Here is a 12083-nt window from a genome sequence, read left to right as displayed (position 1 = left end):
GTCTGCCAGCCTGCCTGCCTGCCTGACCACATTCGCAAGGCTACAGGCCAAACGAAGCAGCGAAGGATCACCATTCTTTGCCACAATATTTAACTCGCTGCTGGGATGTGCCTTTTCGGGTTCCGACGAGTGTCTGCCTTCTGCGCTTTGCCTTTCCTTTTATCTTCAATTACGGATCGTCTTCTTCTTTTCCAGTCACGGAGGCATTAATAATTCATATCGACACTTTCCTTAGAACAGCCGTATTCGGACGCCACAAAACTAATAACGGATTCCGTACTGTAAGGGCAAGTAGATGCCTGTATAGCAACACTTGCAAAGCGATCAAACAGCCTAGTGAAGTAAGAACACACTGCCACGCCCTTATCAATCAGAGCGCGCGCTCGTACTTAACGATCAGTGGACCACGCCCATTATTAATGGTCCAGCTGTAACTAATTGTAGAAAACAGGAGATAGAAACCCTGCATGCCTTTCAATTTAGTAATTGAGCAGCTTGCATAAAGCAAGCAGCAAGATCGAGATACTCTAATAGAGCAGTCAGTGCCAAAGATCAATAATAGCTATATACCTATACCAAAAAAAGTTAACAAACTAGTGAATTTAAAAATTGTTAATTTAGAAATGGAAGTAGGGATCAAGCGATAAAAACTACTGAAACAAGTGATTTGAATGATGGCAACTATTACAACATAGCTTTGTGGGGAAATCCCTACTTTGGCATTGAACATATATGGTGACGTGGTGAGATGCCAATGTAAGGGTTTCCCCACAAAGCTATGTTGTAATAGTAGCCATCATTCAAATCACTTGTTTCAGTAGTTTTTATCGCTTGATCCCTACTTCCATTTCTAAATTAACAATTTTTAAATTCACTAGTTATTTTGATGGTTACACGATTGTTGTTCTTAATTCCTTTCTGGTCCGGCTTACACAGAAGATGTTACCTACACATGGACATAACTTATATCATAGACCATAGGGTATGGAGTAAGCACTAAACTAAACTGAGTTACTTGCAAAGTGTTAAAGATGATTTCAAGTGTATGAAGGTTCTTGCTAATGGACACCATGCACTGTGTGTGGTACATGAAGCTGGGCTCAAAAACTTTATAGGGAAAACAAAAAAAGCTACAACTCGAAAGGACCAGTTGCAGTACAAAGAAAGCTGGATTATCAGTAGATAACATGCATATCCTGTAAGCGGTATATTATGTACAGACCTTGTGGTTATCATCAAGACACTTCCTGTGTAGACCTAGAGAAATATTTAATGGGAATTGTAAGCATTATTATGTAACATGAAGTGTGAGCTGCTTCATTTGTAACTTCTGCATAATTATAGACTTGATCACAGTAACCTGTTCATAAATTAGGTTGACTCGTTGAGGTCCAGTAGTTATAGTCTGTGTATGTGTCATATGGTAGTGTCTGCTATTGACACTCAGCAACTTAATGTAGTAAACTAAATATTGGAATATAATTAGGGGATTGGTCGTGTAATGTACCCTCTAGTACTTTAGTTAACCAGTCCCTTGACTTATCACATGCAATAATAACTTTTAATAGTAACAAATAAAACTGATAACACAACCACATGACAACTAACTAATAGATACTATATATACAAGTGGTAACCATTAATGATGTCATACAAAACCTAATAACTACAACATGATTAAGTAATAAATGTCTTGAGTTCAGTACAGGTCACATGTTACACAAGACCTAATGTGGACACAACTACTGTACACTATCATATCACATAAATATCGCACACACACACACAAAGCAAAGTCTTTGGCTACTGTGCTAGCACAGTCATCCCTACCTGGTGACTCAGAGCAGGGACATCTGTAGAAGTTTTCAGTATGTAATTATTACAAACGAAAGACGTCATCCCTGGTTCCAAGTAGATGGTATTATGGTTGTAAGTAAAAAATCCATCTGCAATGATGAAATAAATAATATTATGTATCTAGATATCTACAATGCTTAGCTTCCAATAGGCACATTTTATTATGGGGATCTGGTGGTGAATAATCCCTGTGTGGAAACTATATTGGGAGTTGTGTTTTCAGGGGTATGATTGTATTGGTAGAGGCTTGTAAAGGGACATTCTAAAACTGTACACTATTACTGTACACTATCAAGAGACTGAATGTTCAGTGCCCTTTATACGGAGGTCCTTTTAGAGAGGTTCCACTGTAGTTGCTTATACTTCATAACACCTCACTTAGAAGCCATGTGTTTAATAAGACTACTTTGATATAGTGGCCACCTCCGAACATAGCTACCGTATGTAAGGAAATTTTGATGTAAGAAAAATTTGACGAATTCACACTTCAGCAGATTTGACGAATAAAATATTGATGAAAACCAAGAAATTGTAGACAAAACCTGTACTTTTAAAGGTGCTTATAAACATATGAATTTGTCGATTCATCAAATTTTTCTGACATCAAAATTTCCTTGGATACGTTAATGTGTATGGGACATACTGCTCCATTGATAATATATCCCTAGCCGCATGGCCCTATTAGTGAGGTTCATTCAATGCATGCCAACTGTATTTAATTAAGGTAACACCCAGCACATTTTTAGCCAGCATTTCTTTAATACTTCTTTCAAAAGTAATAATTGTTTATGGTGCTACAGTACCATATAATGGTGCTACAGTACCATATATAGCATTACCATATATAGCATTACAACATACAGATAGTTTACATAAGTTAGTGCAAAAACATTAGGGAATGGAATTATTATAATCAGCTCCTAGCATATTTTAATCTTGGAGGATAGTAGACAATAAGTGACCCGCTGAGCAAAAAATTGACTTGTCTGCATTTTCTTGAATTTCTGACTTTTTAGTTGGAAAACCAATGGGCTGTTAGTTTCAGCATTATCCGGTAAGTAATTTCGGAGTTGTAGCAATAGACATCAAGAAGGGCAATCGACTTGTACAGAAATTTACAGGCACTTTGTTTAATCGATCACAAGTCTTGAGTATAATAGGCTATAGAGTTGGGACTTGTGTCATTCTATTCACCATGAACTGGGGCATTCATCAAGGTACAGTTGTATACATCAATGCTATTAAGCAAGAAGCTTAGAAACAGCAATGATAAAGTTATGTTATACCGCAACGTAATCAAATGCACATAACTCATGCTTGCAATTGTTTCATGGGAGAAAAAAACAACAAATTATTCTTACTCTCAGCATAGATCCTTTATACCCCGGGATAGGAATCTCCGCATACTTGCTGTACTTACTTGTTGGACTATCCGCACCGTTAATTAATTGGTGTTGACTGGAAGGAGAAAACTCTGATCCATTGTTCTGTAGTGAATTTCGTGTTGTTTGATACAGTAATCTTGTTCTTTACTTCGAATAAGGCGGAAAGGTGATTGTGGACGCAAAAACAGTGACAAAACTCGCTGACAGACCCAAGCGATGAGACTTTGGCTAGCTGTATCTCTGGAATTATTCACTCTATGAGCGTCAAATTCAGTTCGTAAGTATAACTTGGGATAAGGAATCGAACCAGCGAAGTCATTAGTCCATATCTCCGTGTTCAAATTTTGCCGTTTCAATGGTGGCGACAAAAGTTGGCTAGCTCTACCCACCTGAGACAATGTCTTCTTAACTTACAATTTGTTTTGTGTACTTATCCATCCTTTGTTAATCGAACTGAAGTAAACTCATTACCCGCACTGTCCACTAAACAGAGAATTAATACGCTAAAGTCGAGTTACTGATGCATCAATTCATAGAACTCTTTGTAGAAAGGTGTCGACGGAGGTGCGGATGGAAGTGTTAAAAACAGAAGATTCCAATCCCGGGGTATAAAGGATCTATGCTCTCAGTGACTGCTGCTCATCATATTGCTTTCTAATACACAATAATATAAGCTGAGTAGTGTACGAATGCAAGTGTGTATGAGGTTTGAACTGTACCAGATACTACCCAACTCAATGACAAAGAAAAAAAAGTGCTGTGGCCACACACACCACAGAGACTGCTTAGGGAAATTGGAAGACTTCCAACAACTATTTACCTCCTTAAAAGACTAGCGCAAATGTTAGAATGCTGCAGGTAATTTATCCTGACTGATAAATTACCTGCAGCATTCTAACATTTGCGCTAGTCTTTTAAGGAGGTAAATAGTTGTTGGAAGTCTTCCAATTTCCCTAAGCAGTCTCTGTGGTGTGTGTGGCCACAGCACTTTTTTTTCTTTGTCATTGAGTTGGGTAGTATCTGGTACAGTTCAAACCTCATACACACTTGCATTCGTACACTACTCAGCTTATATTATTAAGACAATAACTTTTGGATACTGCTTTACCGCACCAAAGCTTCATTACCATGGATACTAACAAGTTAAACCAGTTGCACAAGTATAGTCACTCCTTGTGGGAGCTGCCATTTACATATTTTTTGGTTAGTTATACAGTGAAACCCCTGTGTATTAATACCGAACAAAAATGTCCAGATTATCAAGGTGTCCTGATTTTCCAGAGACCATTACCATGCATCCAGGTTATACAGGTGTACTCATTTTCAAGTGTCCTGATTAACAGGTTCCACTGTATGTTTAAACAATGGTTGTACTGGAGCTATAATGAAGTGTACGAGTTTGTACTACAGTGTACAGTACCCCTAATAACCATCAGCTGTGTGCATTAATTGCTGACATGACATTTGTAACAAAGCTTTGGTAACATTTTCAAGAGTTTCGGAGGATTTATCTGCACATTCGTTCCAACCCTACATTGTATCTCCAAAAACTCATCTTGCAGCACATCAATTGGAATCACCAATGTGTGACATATGTACATATAAGATTGAAGTGATGACCTTACAGGTTTTTACAATTGAATTCGGCGACTTTGCAATTGAATTCGTCCCGTTTGCAATTGAGTTCGTCGCTTTTGCAATTGAATTTGTCCCGTTTGCAATTGAATTCGTCGGTTTTGCAATTGAATTCGTCCCGTTTGCAATTGAATTCGTCGGTTTTGCAATTGAATTCGTCAGTTTTGCAGTTAAATTCGTCCGTAACAAGAATGGCAGCTGGAGCAAACACGAAAACATGATGTAGCAGCTGCTACAAGAACTTGTTCAAGTACAACAGTAGTAAACAACTCTTTATAAGGCAATAATTCTTCCTCTACAGCCTCTCCAGCAACATTCCAAACTCTACTGCGCCATTCGCGATGGGTGTGGTCACTCGCGAGCAAGCTAATTAACTTGTCAGACAGCTATCAGCTTCGCGTACTACCAGCTTCAATTACCTTCTAGTGTCTCAAGTGTAATTCTCCAAGGTATAAATAGTTCATCTCTTAATGAACGGGTTGGTTTCTTGGAGCCGTTATGTTTATGACGAATTGTAATGCAAACGCGACGAATTCTATTGCAAAACCGACTGCAAAACCGACGAATTCAATTGCAAACGGGACGAATTCAATTGCAAACGGGACGAATTCAATTGCAAAGGCGACGAATTCAATTGCAAAAACCTGTAAGAATCATTGCCTGCTCTATTATGCCAAACTCAGACATTACAACACTTTCCTTAGCCAAGCCTCTAAGTTGATCACACCTGTATAGTATCTATGGTTAAACCATGACTACAAAGGGTCTGTCACAGTATAGAGCAGGGGCGGATCCAGAGTTTCGAAAGAGGGGGGGCACCTTTCTGAAAAACAGTTGAAGACCAAAAAAACTTACTGAAAACCAGTTGAAGACCAAAAAAAAAAAAAAAAAAAAAAAGGTCACAACAATAATAGCTAGTTATCCTTACCAACTATATCACGTCTGTTATGTAAAATAAAATCCTATTTGTAGCTTCATAGGTAAGCTACACCGCCTCATGAACATTGTGACTGCTTTATTAGAGTAATTGACTGCTCTATTAGAGTATCTCGATCTTGTATGCAATTTCTTGAAGGGGGGGGGGGGGGGGGGGCATTTGCCCCAAATGCCCCATCCTGGATCCGCCACTGTAGAGTATATTTAAATAATGCCCCCAGGGTAAATTATCGTGTAGTACACGTTTCGTACAAAAAAGAAACGTACCTCACATCCTGAAAGTTGAATATATCTTCTCTTTTGTGTCCAAGCTTGTGTCTGTGTGTCTCGTCATAGATAATAGAGTAAAGGGATAGGAAACGCAATAACGTGACGTCACAAAATACGTACATTTCTATTGGAATTCCGTGTAGTACGTCACGAACATACTCGTTACGCTTGCTGCGCTTGTATCAAAGAGAAACAAATTGTTGTAACGACAGAATTTTGTAACCAACGACTGTGAAACTTCGCTACAGTGAACTCAAGTAAGTAATCGAGGGAAATAGGATGGTACCATCCCTCAAGGAAGTTATACGCAAAATTAAAGGAGATTGAAAGTGAAAAAAAACGGCCCAAAAATTACTTTAAACCACTTTACTTTCTTCGTAAATATATTCTATCCTTTTAACTGTGATAAACCTATTCCTTACCATTTAACAGAGGGGACCAGATGAAATATCGGAGCAAAACAGGAACTGTTGCTTGAAGAAACGACTAAGTATCTTCCATTTTTAACCAAAAGTTTAAACCACCTTGCAGTACAACGCAACGGTAAAAGACTGTGTTGGTGACACGCCTAGCTTACCACAAGATTCGAAAGTGGAACCGGCTATAAAAGAAGCGGTATGGACGAGGCATGAAAGTACGATGAGCGAAAGTGTGACAGCGTGTAACAATCACGGTTAATGCGATACGCTTTGTTACAAAATCTACGGTCTGAATTCTCTCGCCAAAATCTCTCACATAGGCCTAAATACTTACTGAAGTCTGTTGGATTACTATTTACGCTGCTTAGAACACTAATTCTCACAAAACTGTCTTGTCCTTTCAAGTCATGCGTAACGGAAATCAAACCGGAAATCGCTTGCGTTTCCTATCCCTTTACTCTATTATCTATGGTCTCGTATTATCGATCTTTATAGGCGCACATTAATATCTGATTATTTTTATAAAAGCATCTGAGGCGCTTATGGACTCAACATGGGTGATGTTATTATTTTTTTTATGACTCAACATGGGTGATGTTATTATTTTTTATGTTATAAAAAAAATAATAACATCACCCATGTTGAGTCCATAAACGATAGCCTATTACGCATCCTTCGCTGCGTAGAATGATACCAAATTTAGCGAATTTAGTTGAGGATAACAACTTGTAAATTGGGATTTTCCCGCCGAGATAATTAAATTTTCCAATAGGTTAATGTATGGAGAGCGTATTATCATAGATTATATAGTATATATAATCTATGGTATTATGTCATCATCAGCAGTGTTGGGCAAGTTACTTTGTAAAAGTAACTAGTTACATATTACATATTACTTGCAACTGAACTATTTAGTTACAGTTACATATTACCCATAAAATAAAGTAACTGTAATAATATTACATATTATATTACTTTGTGTCCACAGCCTTAAGCTGTCACATGTGACACTACCACCTAATCACGTGACATGATTACGCTGTTGGACAATATGCAAATTTTGGTTATAAGTAAGAAGCTGGTGAATAAGCTTCATTCAGTAGGCCTCGTTACTTCGCTGTGGCTAGGCATTACTCAGAGGATAACTAACGAGATTAGTAACTTCGTTACTTGTAGTAATAATATTACGTAATATTAGACTCGTTACAGTAACTATATTACTTAGGTAACGCGTTACATTTGTAAGTAAAGTAGCTTGCGTTATATTACCTGTTTTTATAGCATATTTCGTTATATTACTTTGTTACCACAAAAGTAATAATATTACGTAACGCGTTACATAAGTAGCGCGTTACTCCCAACACTGATCATCAGCAGTAAATAACTGTCGCTATGGCAACATTTTCCCATTTGTACGGTCGGAATTGGATAGAGAAATTCAAGGGCTTTCTTTTATTGTACGGTGTGCTGTAGAAATTTTGTGAGTTAAAGGTTGTAAATTAGTGTTTTTGTGTGTAGTGTAAAATACATGTATTTTGTATTGGACAACAAATGACAAGGAATGATGAGATTTTATGATCAGCCTGTTTTACCAAGTTGAGGTTTCAAAAAAGATATTAATCAGATATTAGATTTATTTAATGCATAATTCTTAATTTTCAAAGGTTTAACACAGTGTTTTGAAAACTTTTAATGTTGACCACCTGAAAATGCTTGATTTGACAAATCCCATACATATGTTTTGATATGCACAGTGCAGATCAGTATTATAGATCAACAATAAAATTTTCTCACAACCAACCCAGCCGGTACAGATTACAGGGGCGGATCCAGGGGGGGTTCAAAGGGTTCCATGGAACCCCCTTTTCAAAGAGCATTTCTTACTCGAGATACTCTAATAGAGCAGTCAAATCGAGATACTATAATAGAGCAGTCACTGCACAGTAGTCTTTTCAGGAGCAGTGTAGCAAGCTATGTATTATAAATAAGGAAATATAGTTGGTGAGTGGCAGCTATTTTCAGCACAGCAGGTGATGACCTTTTTTCTTTTTTTTGGTCTTCAACTTACAGCTAGGCTGAAGTTGCAATTCCAGAGTGGAACCCCCCTTTTTAAAAGTCTGGATCTGCCCCTTTCATTATCATTATTATTATACTGCCCTGCTGGTGTGGTCAGGTTAACCAAAAATCACATACAATTACAACAGTGATTGCAGTCTATTTCTAAAAATGTCAATGTCTAAAATTTCAATAATATCTATTGGTAGCATGTTCCAATCATTTATCGTTCTTGAAAAGTAGCTATTCTGTTATGATGTAATAGATGAGTAGGGAAAGATGTAGAGTAGTGGATGGTACTGTCTTGTTGATCATTTGTAGGTAGGCAGTACAGAGGAATTACAGGTGATAACTGTTGGTAGAGTATTTTGTGCAATGTTTGTAATCTGGATAGTTGACAACGAGTATGAAGGGTTGGCCATGACAATTGATCGAACATTGAAGTAACTGAACTAAATCTGCCAAAATCATTTAACACCCAACATGCTGCTCTTCGTCGTACTTTCTCTAGTTCCATTATATCTCCAACATGATATGGATCCCAAACATCAGATGCATATTCAAGCTGTGGTCTTACCATTGTTAGATAGGCAGATTCCTTAACTTGTCTTGAACTTGAGTGTTCTAGATGCTTTAGTTACAATATTTGAAATGTGGAGTGACCAAGACAGTGATTTATGAATTGTAACTCCCAAGTAAGTATGCTGATCAGTAACATTAAAGTGTGATGATTAAGTAATTCCCGGTAACTCGTTTTTCCCCCAAGACGACTATTGAATGGAACTCTTTGCCCTACGTGAAATTGATAGAAACGTTTAGTCATTACTGTAGGCTTGTACATTAGCGTGTTACCCCTAAGGATTTGCTAATAAATCTGCACACCCACTGAAAATTAGTTATATATACTGATCAGAGATTGTATAGCTCTTATCTGTGCTGGTATTATTAGATTTTACACACTGCTAATAGTATCTGTGTTGCTATATATTATAATACTCGTCACTGTTTGGCTGGGAAGCATATATAGCTAGTGGCCTGCTGATTGGCATGAGTGGCTTTTATGGTTACATGGGTTGTGTGTGTATGCATGTGCATGTGACACATGGACACTCACTCCTGGGCTACACATATACGGTACCATTAGAAACAGCAAAGATCAGAGAGCAGTGATAGTGCATGTGCTTTGAATATGCATGTCAACAAACATTAGTTGAAGTTAAGATTTTTTGTTTGTAGCTAGCAAGGTGTTATTGCACAATACATACATTCCATCAAACATGTATACATTATCGAGATGGTTGATGTCACAAAATCAACCATCTGGGTAATTACTGACATTCAGCAGTGATGTTTGTCAGCCATCAATAGTCTCGTCCTCGCGGACCCATTCTCTGGGGTGGCACATATCGATTAGAGACTATAAGCGCCCCCTCCGAAAGGGACTGGTGAAATGCCTTTCGCCATTTCAGAGGGGGGCGTTTATAGCTAATCTCTAATAGATTTTTTTTTCTTCGATTTACTCTAATTTTTTTTAACATGAACACATTAAACAGATACAAAATAAAATAAACACATTAAACAGATGAATCAAGCTGAACCTCTGCCAGGAGCAGTTCAGCAGAGGTAGTGGGGCGCTCCACATGTACAGGTCTCATGGTCGTACTGCCCTGGATAGCCAAGATGGCAGAAAGGAGTAAAGAAAAAGAGATGGAACATTGCATTAGTGAAAGTGTCTTGGTATAGGGTGTGCCATGTTTCTTAGAGAGTAAATCAGCTAAGCGGCTATAGAATATAGTTGCCTCCCTACCAAGTCCACCAAATGTAGAAAAAACAAGAGGGGTAAATGAACCACACTCCACACCCTATCAACATATTCCCATTTCTTCTCTAATTCATGCCTTCGAAAAGGTGATGCAGGCTGAGTCTTAAGGTAGCTTGGTGTGTTGTGGTGAAAAACCCTTATATCAAAAAATTCACCCTGGAGTCTACCCCAAAATCCAGTCGCACGATAAGCGCCACTCCGGAGAATGGGCCTGCAAGGATGACACTAAGTTATCAAGTATTTGGATAAGGCCATCATTGTTATACTGTTTCCTGTCACCTGGTAGAGCAAAAACTGATGCGGGTGGGAAGTGATTATCGATTATTAATTATACAGTTGACCCTTGTTGAGTATGTGACTGTTCTATTAGAGTATTTCATTCTTGAAAGATGCAAAGACTGTGTACCCATACATCCTGTTGAACAAGAGTGCAAGGTCTCCGACCCTTTACTCTTTATATGCATAGCTAATACATAACACTTGGTCATCCTGTGCCTCCCTCTGTAATGAAATAGTGCATTCATGTGATCTACAATCAAATAATTAAAATTTGATGCAGGTACTTAAAAATTGATGTGGGCGGTGACAGGAAACAAGGAATAAAATAATGATGGCCTAAACACTGTTGAGGTTGAAATGTTTTGCACATGTAAGTCACACAGTCAGTGCTGAAGAATACAGACCAAGTGCAAGAATTAGAAAACTGTTATCTCTCAACCTCCAAAAGATCAATATGTTTGCAATTTTTGACCCTCATCTTGTTATGGCGACACCACGACAGATAAATGATGCCCTGATGACTTCACCTGCTAGAGAAACAACTTTCTTTCCGGTGTTATTAGAAGAAATTGGATCACCAATCAGTGAAAGCCAGAAGGTGTTGAAAGTGAAAAAATGTGCATGAAAATAATACTTTGGAGAAACATGCTTAGAACTACCCCATTTGTCAAGTAGTGATTAAAACAGTTGTAATGATCAACAGGACTATCCCATACACTAATCAAAAATCAAATAAGGGTTGCAGAATACATCTATCTGCATAAAAGTTATTCCACTACATTGCAAAGGCAAAATAAATTGTGCAGGAACTGATGAAAACATTATACTTCAGCATACATACATATACACATACTAATATGCAAGGTATTGATTATACATAGAGCTCTATTCCTTATGCATGGTGCTCGTAACCATCCTATGATGATGATATACAGTAGCTGTTGTAGTCCAATTGTTATTAATCTTCTGTTAAACTTTAAATGACTATACAAAGAAAACTTATTTGGTTTAACAAACCATGGTAAGTCTGGTAACCAAATGACTGATGCATGGGAGTACATTAGAACCTTCTATCAAACAGATATGGCATTATAACTGTTAGATTGTGCTTAATTTAATTGTTTACATCCACATAATAAACATAACTTCATATTCTTAAGTTACAAAACTTAAGAAATGTTCAACTTCACAGATAATTACTGCATGTACACAGGTAAAGACTATATGTTAAATGTTCACCCCAGTATAATAAACACTTGATGGTGATTTATACCAGATGGAAACAACTTTAATTGTTTACAACCAGCAAAATACATGGTTCATATGATCATATCACGTACTTGTTTTATATTTCATCTTCTATTGTACAGCACAGTATATACTGTTCTGTTTTAGGGATCATGAAGGTTTGCCAAAAATATCATC

The sequence above is a fragment of the Dysidea avara genome, chromosome 8 (genome assembly GCF_963678975.1).
Source record: "Dysidea avara chromosome 8, odDysAvar1.4, whole genome shotgun sequence".
Lineage (NCBI taxonomy): Eukaryota > Metazoa > Porifera > Demospongiae > Dictyoceratida > Dysideidae > Dysidea > Dysidea avara.
The sequence above is the reverse complement of the archived record's forward strand: the minus strand, read 5'-3'. Positions refer to the sequence as shown.